Here is a 14,248-nt window from a genome sequence, read left to right on the forward strand (position 1 = left end):
AACTACACTGAGCAAGCAGCCTTCTGTCCCCACCGTCCCCCTCCACCTCAAGCCCTGTGTGTAGCAGAGGATCTGATTTCTAAGGTCTTCAGCTAGAGAACCAGCCAAATTATTATCACCATTCAAAAGCAAGAAGGCAGCACGTAGAAAAAGTCCTTGAATTATTCCACCCCAAATGAGCTCTGTGTTGTGTCCCCAGGTCCATGGTGCTGAGGTCCCAATGGCACACCTGCCCAGCGCAGCATACAGCTAGTGGATGCTCTCCTACACAGCCGTTTCAGACTACACCCAACTGCCTCTCCCTAGCATTCACCGGTCTATTTGCCCTTCTCTCATTCTTGTGCAACAAAGCAGCAGCCCGCAGGAAAAGGGCTCCAGCCCACAGCACCAACTCTGAGCTTTGTAGTATTTCAAAGGAAAGGGATTGTTTGGGGCAAGTGGTCAAAGAGAGCTTCCTTTCACAAGGAGGGTGTAGCTCACGACGAGCCTTGAAGAACAGGCAGCATTTCACAGAGGACCAGAGAATATGCTCCCGTTTACTCCTTTACAGCCTCCACTCTGGGTTCAAAGCAAAGCCATGACCTGTTCAGTGCCTTTAAGGCTGTCCCATCTTGTCACAGCTCCTGAGCCCAGTGGGCAGACCAGACCAACCCTCATGCCAGGAGCTGCCAAGGCTCAAGATCCACTGCCCCCACTTGGGAGGCAGAGACCACAGGACAGCGCCCAAGAAGCCCCTGGGTGTCTCTTCCCCACCAAGTTCTCCCTGCAGATGGGGGGATTGATCCAGCTTCCTGGAAATGTCTCCTCCACTTTGAATCCACTTCAGAAAGGCAGGCCCGGGTGGAGGCTGGGGAGGAGCTGGGATAGGAACATCCTGTCTGCATCAGGGCAGGGGGGTGGGGCTCAAAGGCTGCCCACGTGTGCTTCAGGGTTGTCCCCCCCTCCCCCCCCAGCAGGAAGTGTTCATTCGACTGACAAACAAGCATCTGGGGGTCGTGGTAGGGTTAGGGCGGTGAAGCCAACCTCTGATTTGTAGAAGTGAATAATCCAAGACAATGGGTGTGTGACAGCGGAGAAATCAGCTCCAGATGCAGGCCAGAGCCAGCTGCCTGGGGACCAATCGGGTAATCAATCCTGTTGATATGTTTATTCTCAAAAGGAGGACCTGGGGGAGGGGGCTAAGGCCACTGCCACAGCAGACAATGGAAGGCAGCTGGGAGCCAGTCCTGTGATCCACCCCTCCCCGGCACAATCTGGGGGTTCTGTGTTCTCTTCTGCTTCAGGGCTTTCCTGCTCCCCAACCAGGAGCTTGAGGGGAAGGGGAGATGACCATACCAAAGCCAACTGTGTGCCTGTGTTTTCTGAAACCAATAGCCGAGTCCGCTGGGATCAGTGCCCAGGGTCTCACACGAAAGTGCTGGAGAGTGGAGTACCTTCCCTGCCGGATGGCTGAAGGCCGTCCATCACCTCCGTGCAGAGGTCCTAGGCTGATGCTACTTAGGGTCAAGATGGCCAAGCTTTCCCCAAAACAAGCTTTCCCACACCTCAGGGCAGCTAATAAACAGGAACCCTGGGATTTTCACTTTGCCGACCTAGAAGGTATCAGGGTGGTTGAGATGAGAATGGGGGCCTGGCAGGGCCTAGCCAAGAGTTGGGACCAGCACCAGACTTCCCTTCCTATCCAAGGCTCTTGCGATGCGCCCAAATGGCACTGGCCCCCAACATGTAACCCTAGACCCAGTTCCCAAAGGGAGACAGAATTACTTGGTTCTCTGCCTGGGGCGGGGGGGGGGGGGGGGGGGGGGGGCGGGGGGAGGCGGCGGGGTGTGACCACACAGTGACAAACCACACCAACCAACCAAGCCTGTGGGACACACCCCAAAAAGCAGATTTGAAGCATGCAGGCACAAACTCCGTGGAGAAGCAGAAAGAATAAAGAACCCGCCCCACCCCCACCCCCGCTACTTCACAGAGCTCTCAGGCCCACAAGAAGACGGGCATGAGAACCCTTCTATATGACACAATGTGACCGGGAGCTATGGCGTCTAAGTTGTGCCCAGACATGGCTTGTGCAGTCTCACCAACGTTGGCGGGGCAACAGTGACTCCCTGCCTGGCACATACGGGAAGCCCTCACGAAGCAAAACTGATTTGTTACATACTGTTAAATGGATGGAAAGTTGGGCCTGACACCTCTAATACTGCTTCCCAGGACAAATATGCTACAGCCTTAAATATTTCCTTAGACTCTTCTTAGAAAGGACCTGAGAGGGTGCTGGAGGAAAAGCGTGCGGAGTGAGCAGACTAGTTAGGCAGTAAGCACCCGGTCACTGACTGCACCCAACAGGGACTGGGGTGCTGGCTTCCAATGTCCCTTCCCAGCATGGAAATTCCATGAAGTCAAAAGCCACCTGGGTATGAATACTGGACAAGGAGGGAATACTTGTTGATTTGCTCAGCCTTCTTTACTGGTAAGGGGAGCCCCTGACGAACAGGGAAGGGAGAAGGGACTTGAAAATCTAAGAACAAAAGAACGGCAGAGCTTGTCACTCTGGCCCTGATCATCCATGGCACCCTCTCCAGCCATCTGTCACATCATATAGAAATTCCCTGTGTGTGATTCTGTCTGCCTGGAAAGACTGCTGGCTCCTATCCATCTCCCTATCCCCACTGAGCGTGGTGCCCAGGAGGCCCCTTAAACATTGTCGAACAAAATGATGAGCCAGGGCACCACCAAGAGCCTGCTCCTAAGCAGGGAGCGCTGGCCACGCCCATTCCTCAAGGCTAAGGCTCCCTAAGCCTGCAACTTCCTCTCCCCTTAACGTGGACAGCACATGTGGCTCGCTCATACAGCACGAGATCACACCTGGTCTACCTTTGTTCCCACCAGCCGCCCTCTCCTCTCTCTTGGGCAGCTGTGAGTCCCTGGCAGTCTGGGAACAGAGAGGACTCACCACACTCCACTTGCACTATAAGAAGCACACAGCAGTCGGACGTGGTGGTTGGTACAAAAAGTAGGAAAGTCAGGGTTATAACATTTTTCATCTAGAGCGGAAAAAAAAAAAGAGCTTCCTTAAAAAACGTGTTTTATAATCCCCAGTGCAAGCAAAAATGCAGTTAGAATACCCATTTATCTATTCTAGCTTCAGTATAAATCAAGACAATCCTTTTGAAAATAATTTGGCAAAAAGACTCAAGGATCTTGAAAGGAGAGGCCCATACTTTCTGACCCAGTAATTTCACTTCTGGGAATTTATTCCAAGGAAATCATCCAAAATGAAATGCTAAGATGTTCACTGCAGTGTTATGTACAATGGTGGGGAGGAAGGGGGAGGACAGGAAGGAATATCCAGTAAGAGAGGAAGAGTTAAATAAAACCGATGCAGCCATTAAAGGATAATTAGGAATAATTAGAAACAGGCTTATCAAAAGGAAAAGCAGACCACAAACCCATGTACAGACCCGGACAGCATTCTGTCCAAGTCTAGAAGTTGTGATAAGATAACGGTAGCGTGAATGTTTTCCTTTCACTTTCCAAACCGTCCCTAAAGTTGACTCTGAAGACAGGGCACCCTACTCAAGGCGCAGGAAGAGCCATGCATCCTCCAACCCATCCACCTCATGCCCAGGCCTGGGACTTTAGCAAGGGGACAGGACGTGGCAGGAAGACTCTGAACCATGGCAGCCGAACCTGGTTGCAAGCTCTGTTAACACGACACCTCTGAGAATGACATTTAACCAAAAGGAACCTTCTGTGAATATTCAAATACCCTCAAAAAATGAAAAAATAAAAAATAAAAAAACCAAAGCAGGCAGGCAGGCTTTACATACAGCGTGCGTGCGCATAGAGAGAGCCACAGTTCTCAATATACACCGCTCCATTCCCCAACAGCCGCGGTGGCCAACTTTCTGCCCCAATCAGCCATCTGGGGCTCAAAGGGAAGGTGTCAGATTGATCACCAGGGTTGGATTAATTTTTTTTTTTCCTTTCTTAAATCCCCTTAACTGAGAAAGCAGCTTGAGCCAATTCTGCTTTTCTCACAGACACCAAAACACCAAGCTGTAGTTACACCAGTTCATCTTCACACCCCCAGCGCTTGGGGGAGGGGAGGATCAAGCTTTCCAAGCAGCTCTCTGCCGTCTCCCCTCCCTCCCCTCCCGGTGGGGAAGCTGGAAGCTCAGGCTTAAAGGAACAGGATGCTGGGAAAGGGCCACATCCCCAGCCTCCTCCCCACCCCCTCCAGGGTCCCTTTCAGAGGAAGGAGGTGGCACTGCCTCCCAGGGGCCTCTCGGACCCCCAGCTCAAGTCAGGGATCTTCCCCTCCTCTGCTCTGCAGCTGCAAAGATCTTCTAGACTAGAACACTGCTTGCACCAGCCTGACCTCCACCACTTAGCATAGCCTTAAAACTTACTTAGAGAGTGACAGGAGGGAGAAGGCTGATGTGTGTCCCAGGATATACCAGGCACCTTCTTTCCGTGATCTCCCCTCAGCAACCTGACCAGGGGGTACTCCCGTTTTATAAATGAGCAAACTGAATCTTGGAGATGCTGCAAGTCTGTGGCCGAACCCTTCTTGTTCTGGGCTTTCTGCACCACACTGGCTGTTGAGGACCACGAGGGAACCAACCACTACTGAGCACTGAGTATGTGCCTGATGCTCCCACATATATTCTCTCTAATCCTTAAAACAACCTGGAGAAAAGGAACTATATTCTCACCCCCAGGCTCCAGATGAGAAAAGTGAGGTTCAGAGGGGAGCTGACTTTCTTCTCACCTACGTGATGAGTTGGACTTGAGCCCAGGTCACAGAACTAAGGCCCCTGTCTCCCCTCCCGCCCCCACGGCAACCGTTCAACAGTCCAAAGTTCCTCCAGGAACCAGACTGTAAACCATCTGTGTGGCTACAGGTCTACGTGTAGCAGTGTGTAGGTACTCAGGACCTGTGCTTTTGCTGGCGACAAGGAAGGCATAAACCGGGGTAACGGAAAGTCCTGAGGATTTACGTCTAATGGAGGAAATTTCCAAACACACAAGAAACCGTAGCAGCATGGAACAGGGGTTCTCCTGGGAGGAGTGTGCTGCCTCACAGTTCAGCAGCTTCTTGCTGGACCTCATAACCCACTGAACCCACCTTTAGCCCAACAATTAGGAAGATCCTTAATAGCCCCCACTCCCAGTGCAAATCCCTCTGTTACCTACTGCTTTACCACCCAGACCCTCTCTGAATCTGTTAATGATCAACCCTCCGGGCAGGCGCCAGCCTTCCGAAGGGACAATGACCACCCCCAGGAAAAATGGCCAAAAGCAGGTCCTGGATCAATTGATTAGGTTGTAAACAAGGGTTGTGAAGAAAAAAAAAAAAAAAAAAGGGCAGCCAAGACATGGTGTTTCCGGTACTTTTATTGTCCTTTGGTTGGCCCCTTCTCTTTCAAGGAGGCAGGTAGTACAGGAAAAGCCTAAGGAATGAGCCAACCACAAAGACTAGTGCTCAGGAGACTGGTTTCAAACCCACTGTCTGGACACACTTTTCACAATTTCTCAGGTTTTGACAGGAGAGAGGGGGGCTCTCTCAGCTCACAGACCCCCACCCCCCCCCCACCCGAAATACAACAACCAGAGGCTGCCTGCTGCCCTTCCCACCGTCACAGACACTTGGGTACCTGCTTCACACCAGGCAAAGCGGAGGTGAATCAGATGTGGCCCTGGCCTCCAGAGGCTTCCAGTCCAGTGGGAGAGACATTCACCACAATCACTAGTGACTTCCGGGGGGCTGGGGGGGGGGGGGTGGGGAATAGCAGCAAATAAAAATTACGTAGAAGGAATGCCAATTTCTAAGATGAGAAATGCTGGCTCTGGGCTCTGGCCCCCATTCTCAAAAAAAGAAAAAGAAAAAAGGACCAAGGAGAGGAGAGGCCTGGCTTCAAAGCCACCGAAGACACCCAGTTACTGGGCAGGCAGGATCCTGAGCATCACCCAGGTGCTAAGAACCTGGGGCAGAGCCACAGAGACAGGCCCTAACTTCAAGGAAACTAGGCGGAATCACACAGAACTTCAATCCACAGAGCAGAGCTCTAGAGGCTGTCTCAGCCCAGCAACTAGTACACGCCTGGCAAAGGGAGACATGCAACCAAAGAATCTGTGGATGAATGAAGAATGGCAGAGCCTTGAGAAGGCAGAAAAGATGTGCTGGGAAAAGAACCCAGAGCCCAGTCATAAAGGGAAACCTGCCCTCCGAGCAAGCAAAGGAGGGTCGGGCACCCTGGGTGGAAGACGCTGCATGTGCAAAGGCACAATGATGCAAGGGAACAGGGCATATCCAGGGAACTCTGAGAAGCCCCTCTGCTCATGCTTAAGGGAAAGGGGGTGCCATGCGCAAAGGCGCTAAGCCCACAGGGCCTTGGGCCCAGCTGGGGAGCATGAGCTGCATCCTGAAGCCGAGGAGAGAGCAGGGATGTCCAGGCACCGGTGCAGGAGGGCCAACTCACATTTCAGAACAAGAACTCCAGCAGCAGTTTTGATTCACATCCCAGTGCCTCCAGTTTCCAGGTGAAGAAACTGAGGACTTAAGTAGGTTCCACACTTGCCTGAGGTCCAGTGGCTGCATGATGTCCATCCCTGGCTTCTAACCCACGGCCCCTTTCATCACACCCTGCTCCTGTCCTGAGAGCTCTCATTCCATTACCTAAATACTCCCCAGATGCGGCGGAGGCTCTTCTGAATGGATCTGCACAAACAATGGTGCAGCTCTGGGGCCTGGGAGGCCCTTCACCTGCCTGAGCCCCAGCTTCTTCCTCCTGTGAAAGATGGGGGAATGGATGCTAAACCCAGACAGCTGCTGTGCAAATCAAATGAAGATGTGTATAACTTTGGCGCACTGACCCGCGGCCCGTAAGCCCTCCAAGGATGTCAGACTAGTTATTATTCACTCATTCAAACATACTGGAGTGTCTACAATGTGCCACTCTGCTTAGAAAAAGCAGAATGAAGGAGAAGGAGCTGAAGACCACCACAACAAAAATGGACAGAGTGTTTCCCACAGTGGACCGTGACTGGGTCTGAGGCCTTTGGCCTACAAAGGGAAGGGGTTGGGTAAGCAAGGAAGAGATTAAAGCCATGATGTTTTATGCAGTGTTCGGCTGCTTGGAGATAAAACCAGAAAGCCGGTCGGGAAAGGGGTTGGGAAAATGGAATGCAAACTGCTCTACCCTCCAAAGCTCTGGGACTGAAAAATGAGGTCTACCTGACATCCGTGCCTGGAGATGGGACACAGCTTCGGCCCTGGTTCCAGCCTTCCCAAGGCACAGTTTATGAGATCACGGTTCAGGAAGGTTCTGGTCTGGTCACAAGTACCTGCTATCTCTCCTGTGGCTGGCTGGGGACAGGCAGGCCAGGCGCAAGAGAGTAATACACAGTCTCGGGCAGTAAGGGGGTCATGGACAGTGTTAATGTGGACTGAAGAACCGTATGGACTTGAGGTCTTAGGAGGTATGCTGCTGCACAACCAGTAAAGTTTTGTGGCTGGGGGAACTGGAAGGCTTCGGTGGGTTGAGGCATATGCACATGAGCAGCCATGGCCAGTAGCCACCAGCAATGACAATGGCCAGCCTTCTTGGATCTGGGCCAGCAGGCTAGTCCCTCAAGGACCGACAACGCAGTTCGTTCTTATCAATACCACCTACTAATGTATTTGGCACATAAATTCAAGATGGCACCTGTCAAATACCAAAAGATAATGGCTAGGCCCAATCAAGCGGGAACACACGGTTGTGTACTAAAGAGATGCAGAAGGCAAGGCCCTTTTTCCTAGGATGGGCAAAGGAAAGAACAAGAAGGAACAGCTGTGGTCTCCAAGAAATAAGTCGGCTGTCTACCCTACCCAATCAATTAAGCCAGATTCAGAAAAAAACAGCAACCCACTTTGCCTCAAGTGTTAAGTCAACCAGCATTACCCGGTGGCTTTGAAAGACCAACACAGCATGTGTCATAGGCAAACACCCCATACAATCACTGGTTTCCTCCAAAATTACACCCGGCACCTTCCAGGGGGCTGGGAATAAAAACAGACAGATTCCCTGCCTTCTGGGATAATACTGATAAATAATGACTTACACTCCACAGGTCTGTTCACTGAACCCTAGCCTACGATTTTCAAGGAACTCAGGCGGAGACTCCAGGCTTCCAGGACAAGGAAAAGGCAAGGTATCTGAATTATTAGAACAAAATAACAGGGAGGGCAGAGAAGAGAGGTCCAGGGTCCTTAAACCTCCCCCACCCCATCCCAGCACGGGGAACCAATGGTCAGCCCTGGAGCAAGTCAATTAAGCTCCCAGAGGATCTAAAATTACTCTTTAGTTGACAAAGGGAAAAAAAAAAAAAAAATAGGCCCCCAAAACTCTGCCTCTAGGGCTTAATTAGCTCTGTAAAAGGTCAAGAGATGCACAGATAACAGGTACTTTTGCCAAAAAAGGAGAAAAGTAAACTACTCCTGGAAACAGACAAGATCCATGTCCCCAGCCTCCAGGACCCCTCCAGCAGGTGGGGCTGGGAGCCAGGCCCTGGAAACCAGTTCCTCCAGCAGGGCAGGATGCCAAGGCATCCTGTTGGAATGAGGTTCCCCATCTTCCCTGGATAAGGTGGTGCTCCAGCCTCCTGTCCCAGCCTGCTTGCCAGACCCTGTCCCAACAGGCAGGAGAGGACTGATCCTGGCCTCACCTGCTGTACTATCTGCCTTCAGGCAAGCTGAGGGCAGGGAGAAGGCCTGCAGAGGCGGTGGGTGGTTGGGGGAGAGGCTCCATCTTGGATTCCAGAAGCCTGGATTCCAGTGACAGCTGAGCCTTGAAGTGAATTCATCCAGTTCTAGAGGTGAAATGTACTGACCCTGCAAGGCCTACAGAAACCGTCTAACCCTAGTTCTACCCATAAGAAGGCTGCAAAGACTGAGGGGAGGGAACTGGCAAAAACGAGTCACCCCCCTTCAGGCTAGCATGGGCCCATCTCAGCAGAATAAACACGTGAGGTGCGGCAGGTATGCGCCTGTGATCCCCCATAAGACTTACTATCGCTTATTGACAGGTATCATGCTAAGCGTTTTACAAGAACCATCTCATTTAATCCTCAAGCATGCTTGCCGAATGTGCTCTCCCCCGAATGAGGAGTTGGGATAAGGGGGGAGGTGGGATACCGGAACTTGTTTCTTGGAGATCACAGCTGTCCCTTCTTGTTCTTCCTTTCACTCATCCTAGGTCCCACTCTTCCAAGTCACAGCTTTTCTTTTCAAATACCCCTGAATTCCTGTGGTTAGTGACCAAGAAAGCTGGCATGCACACTCAGGTCTACGGCTCCAAAGCCCCAGCCAGCTCACGGACCCCAGACATGGGGACAGACTCTCAACAGCCTTCAAGCCGTGGACAAAGCCCCGTCTGACCAAAACCTGTCTTCGGCAATCAGGGAAGGATGAGGGAAGGGGTCTGCCCCTTCCAGACAGTCCCCTGGCAGGGCCCCATTCCCTTGCCAGCCTCTGTGCCACCACAGGGGCCGCTGCGGTTTCTGGCAACCCCCACTGATGACAGCCCTAGTCCCTGCCCTAGGAACAGTGCTCACTCCGGGATCTCGCGGGTCAGACGGGAGAAAGAGCAGGAGCCCCAACCCTCAAGGCCAGTGTCCGTCCCCAGGATACTCCCTAAAAACCCTGCCAGGCTGCAGCTTCACTCGCCCACCTGGCATTCCATCCCCGAGGCAATCGAGGCAGGCCCGCTGGGGAGCGAGCCGAGGAGAAAACGGGCCTGATTTATAGAATTTACCAAATAGGCCCGTTTTTCACCAAGTCCCGGTGCTTTGGGGAAAACTCCAGGTTTTTAGGAGAGGTAGATTAATGGCAAGGAGTTAATGGGGCAGTGATATATCCTGCCTGAAATTTTTTGAAAAGTTCTGTGTTGAGGCGTCCAAGTCCAGTGGACCTGCCGTGATTTAGTATGGCAGCCCCCGAGAACAGGCAGGCCCACTACATCTGTAAATCTGCTAAACGAGGTCGTTTCTGGAGGGCGGTTTACAAGATATATGGCCTGACGTGTTGCCAAACTTCCCAGCTAGCTGAGCCCCAAATGTGAAGACAACGGGAGAGCCAGGGCACAGAGTCGGCCCCCCTCTTCTAGGAGGTGGGGAAAAAAGGGAGCAGCCGATGCTGGGGAACTAAGGAAAGCTGAACTTAACTTCTCTGGCTTCCTGCTCAGGGCAGGGAGAGTTGGGGGTTCGAGAACAAAAGGACTACAGAGAGTAGAGGCGAGAGGGAACTCAGACATCACCTGCTGTGGCACCGTCTTATCAATGGGAAGACAGGGCCTCAGATACTGGCATACAAGGCAGCCCAGTGTCTTGAACCAGGATGTGACTCTACGTGGGCAATCATCCCTGCCCACCCCTCCAAACCCCTGCCAGATCCCCACAGCCCAGGCTGCATTTCTCAAAACGCCTCTGGTCTCACAGGGAGAAGACAGGATGGCATCATGATTCTCTGGCTCATTTGGGAGCTACAGACATTGCCTGAATGAAGGCAGACAGAGTCACTGACAGTGGAACCCTCCTCCTCTCCAACAGTCCCTTGGGGCCACCACGCCAAATCTCTCCGTAGGACACACCCGATCACGATCGTGATCATCGTCCCGAGGCGAGATGCTCCCTCACTCTGTAGCTTCACTGATGTGAAAGTCCGTATCAGATCAATTACAACACCATCATTCCCCATTACCTTTGCTGGAGGATTCGATTACTGGATTAATTTATAATCTGACTTCCTGGTTGTTTTTTTGCCTATTGCTCTCTTTATACCAAAATCACATGTAATAGAACTTAATCAAACGGTCCAAAAAGGTGTTTGAATGTCTCTACCGCTGATGTCAATTCATTACAGGCATTACTGCTTCTCTGATTTTCTCCACACTCCTCACCTTACTCTGAAATCCCTAGAACCAAACCCTTATCTGTGGACTTAACACAGTGGCAAAGATAATCCAAGGGAAAGTCCTGCTTGACATCAGGGCTGTGCTTTCCAGTGGATTTCCAGGGCCTACCCCAGCCATCCAGGACACTTCCACGAGATGGCTCAGCGGGCACTGACTGGGAACTGGGCACAGAGGGCTAGGGGCCGACACTGGGTCCCTTTCTGGGAGAGGGTGCTGCTGTGGCTGCAGCAGTGGGCTCAAACTCTCCAATCTCCCTCCTGGAGCTCACGGTAATCTGATGATCGCAGTGGATAATTAGAGTCTCTTATCAAAACAATTAGCGGATGAATGAACAGCCAGTTCTGTCTCCAACACAACTGCACAAGAGCAGCAAGGCGGGGGAGGCAGAGGCAGGGGAAATGACGAATTGCAGCCACCCGCCATCCTGCCCGCGCCTGGGGACAGGCGGTCCAATTCTAAAGCAGCCACACACTGCCCCAGCCTCACCTCCATCTCCTCCGCACGCCCATCCCACCAGCATCTGCCCAGAGGGCCCTCCCCAAGTGCCTTCCCTTTTCCAGCAGGGCCGGGCTCCTAACCCTCCTACTCAGGGAAGTATCAGACTCGCCCTCCTCCACCCTCTTCCCTGCAAAGTTTCGTGCACACTCTTTATTTACTCAGGCTGGGACACCCCAGGGCAGCACGCAGAGCTCTTTCTGTATGTGGCTCCTGGCACCCAGTAGGGGCTCCAGAAATATCCGTGGAGCGAGCGAGCGAGTGAGCGAGCAAGCCGGCCTGCTTCTCTTCCTCACAACTGACTACAAACTGTTTCATGGGAATACCCAGGCTGTTCCACCCAGTGCCCCCGTCTGCAATTTCATTAGCTAATGTTTAAAATTCAAAGCTCCTCCATCATTCCCGTGTCTCCCCATCTGTAAACAGGCCTGTGGGTCCAATACCATTTGTTTCCACTGGCGAAAATACACAAGGATTAGCCAGAAAGCCCTCTGGAAACATAATCCGAAGTAGCCTGGATCGTAGGGTGGGGAACAACTTGCCAGAAGAGGTGGTCCTCCTGTGTTTGGTTTTTGGACCTCGGAAATGGGGCCAAGGAGAAGGTGGGGGACAAGAAGATGTCTATGGGGCTCTCACCAAGAGGTGACCTGGGGGAAGAGCCCCTGGTTTGTAAACACGACTCAGACACGTGGAGGTGAGGGCACACCATCTTGGGCCCGGCCTCTCTAGGGTCTTATCACAGCATCACCCCAACAGCGATACATTCTGGGGTGTGCTGGTACGGTGGGGTGCCCCTGCCCTGTTCCTAGTGTTCAGCAGAAAAGACAGGGAAAAGGAAAGAAAGAGAAGAGGAAAAGGCCGGGCCCAAAGCAGAGTTCTCCAACTGCTTTTGTTTTCCACTGCGTTCCTTTCAAGGTCTGGGTTCTGCTAAGCCCCCGAAAGCCACGGCATCATCTGTCCGATGATGTCCGCTTCCCCCTTTGCAATCTGCCGCCCTGCCGGCTCCTGACAGCCATCAATCATTCTGTAATGTGCTGACCCCAAGGCTCAGGGGACGGAATTTTCAAGTCAAATGTAGCCGTTAACATAAATAAAGCATTGCCCTGGATTTCTTTCTTTCTTTCTCTCTCTCTCGCTCTCTCTCTCTCTTTTATGATTCTGCAGCTGCTGCTGGGGACTCGGTAGGCAACAAAAGTGAGGGCAGACAGGCAGAGTGGAATGGCAATTCTACTTTTCTGAGTCATAACAATTATGACGTTGTGATAAGAAACATTTTCTATGAATTTTTAAGCACCAGTTATCCTGTTTTGCAATTGTCCCTGGGGAAGGAAGGACAGATTCAATGGGACTGAGGGCTACAAGCCAACTGTCCTGAGCGAGGCAGACCCCGGGGTCCCTCCCGCAGCCCACCCCGGCGCGCCCCTCTAGCTGGGGCTCACTCTACATCTTAAAGAAAGCAGTGTCCTTTAAGCACATTTACATGCAAACGGCTTCCATGTACCAAATATAGTTCCGTAAGCCAGCGTTTATTTTTAAACATGAAGAAGAGTCTCCCATAATAAAGCTCATGATAAATGTTATGATCCTCAAAATGGTTTGTAGGGGAAGAGGAAGAGCGACTCGGGGACTGGGCGGGAGAACGGAAGCTCTTCCCCTGGAGCCTCCCCTTCTGCTGTCCGGTCATCCGGACTTCTGTCCAGGCGGTCAGCCCTGCCCTCCCCTCCTCTCTCCTGTGCTCTGTGAGCAACACACTGGGGCCCAGCAAGGGGGTGATCGGCACACACGAGGTCCACGATGCCAAAGGGACAGTCCTCGGGGATGTAACCCACCGAGACAGAAGAGGGCAGGGGCCCGCCAAGAGCCAGGTGTTTGCCAGAGCTCTGTTCACATGCTACGACCAGCACTGCTGAGTCGCGGGCCAGGCCCACCTGAGACCATTGAGCAAGGTGACTAAAAGCTTCTGGCTCAGCTGCTGATCTTCTGTATGGCCCTGGCCAAGTCACAGCACCTCATCTCTATACATGGCGGAGGCTGGTGTAGACAGCATCCTCCAGGTTCATTCCAGGCCTAACTGAGCATGACTACCTGTCAAACCAGAAGCCCCCCCCCCTCCCCCGCAGCTCTCCCTCAGGCAGAAGGCAGCTTTGCCCCCTGGGGTTTCTAAGTTCCTCAACCAGTGTAACAATCAATGTCTTAACATCCTCACTCGCCATCTTGAAAACCCCTTGGGTTCCTCCAGCTCCTTCTGAGAGGGAGAAAAATCAACCGCTGGATTGCCGGGGTATCTTTATAAAAAGCCACACACAATGACAAAAGGATATAAACCCCACAGACTGATCTGATGGCATCTCCCTCACCTATAGTTCAATCCCCCTCCAGAATCTTCACTGAGCTTCGAAGGTGCCATTACCCAACCTTGGAATTGCGATGCCCCGTACCACCACAAGAATGGGGGGCTCCCCTGACCCCACCAGGCCTAACTTCCTCCAAGTTCTACTGGAACAGAGAGCCAGTGTTTGCCTGTCTTGGAAGCCCAGGGTTGGAACGTACATTTTCCCTCCCTAGATCCTCTGGCTGGTGGGTTTTCACGGGAAGTGAGAAGGGTCCCCATATGGAAGCAGCTAGAAGCCAGTGCCTGTTTCACAAGTCCAACAGTAAAGTTCCAAAAAATATTCTGGAAACTCTCTGTATAGCTTTAGCAGACTCAAAACTGGGGAAACAAATGCATCTCCCGGACTTCCAGAAGAAAGGGACTTCGAGAGCCTAGTCCCCAGGCCCCACCAAAACTCTGCTCC

General features: G+C 52.3%; 1 protein-coding gene across 9 annotated transcripts in view; it reads right to left on the bottom strand.

Annotated features, from left to right (window-relative positions):
- Positions 1-14,248, bottom strand: part of SSBP3 (single stranded DNA binding protein 3) — a 162,072-nt gene that overhangs the window by 73,725 nt on the left and 74,099 nt on the right. Inside the window, exon 1 of one of the 9 annotated variants that reach the window (XM_042951515.1) lies at positions 2,954-3,005. The exons of the other annotated variants lie outside the window; for them this stretch is intronic. The gene's annotated coding sequence lies outside the window, so the exon portion shown is untranslated. Of the gene's footprint in view, positions 1-2,953; positions 3,006-14,248 lie in introns of those variants that run through there. 9 annotated transcript variants of the gene reach the window in all.

The sequence above is a fragment of the Panthera leo genome, chromosome C1 (assembly GCF_018350215.1).
Source record: "Panthera leo isolate Ple1 chromosome C1, P.leo_Ple1_pat1.1, whole genome shotgun sequence".
In the NCBI taxonomy this organism is placed as follows: Eukaryota; Metazoa; Chordata; class Mammalia; order Carnivora; family Felidae; genus Panthera; species Panthera leo.